The sequence below is a fragment of the Penaeus monodon genome, chromosome 22 (genome assembly GCF_015228065.2).
Source record: "Penaeus monodon isolate SGIC_2016 chromosome 22, NSTDA_Pmon_1, whole genome shotgun sequence".
NCBI lineage: Eukaryota > Metazoa > Arthropoda > Malacostraca > Decapoda > Penaeidae > Penaeus > Penaeus monodon.
Window position 1 is genome coordinate 15,669,743 of NC_051407.1, and position 200 is coordinate 15,669,942.

Here is a 200-nt window from a genome sequence, read left to right on the forward strand (position 1 = left end):
TTCGCAATTTCCGTTGCTTTTTCATTCTGTTTTTAATCGCCTCTTTGTCTCTGTAATCTCGTGTCTTTATTTCTCTACTCCCTTTTACCTTTTATTTGATTTCTCTGTTATCCGCCTATCTATTTTATATGCCTTTCCTTTCTTTTCTCTCTCGTTTTCTGTCTCCCGCAAAGGTTTTCGTTGATGTGCATCGTCATTTG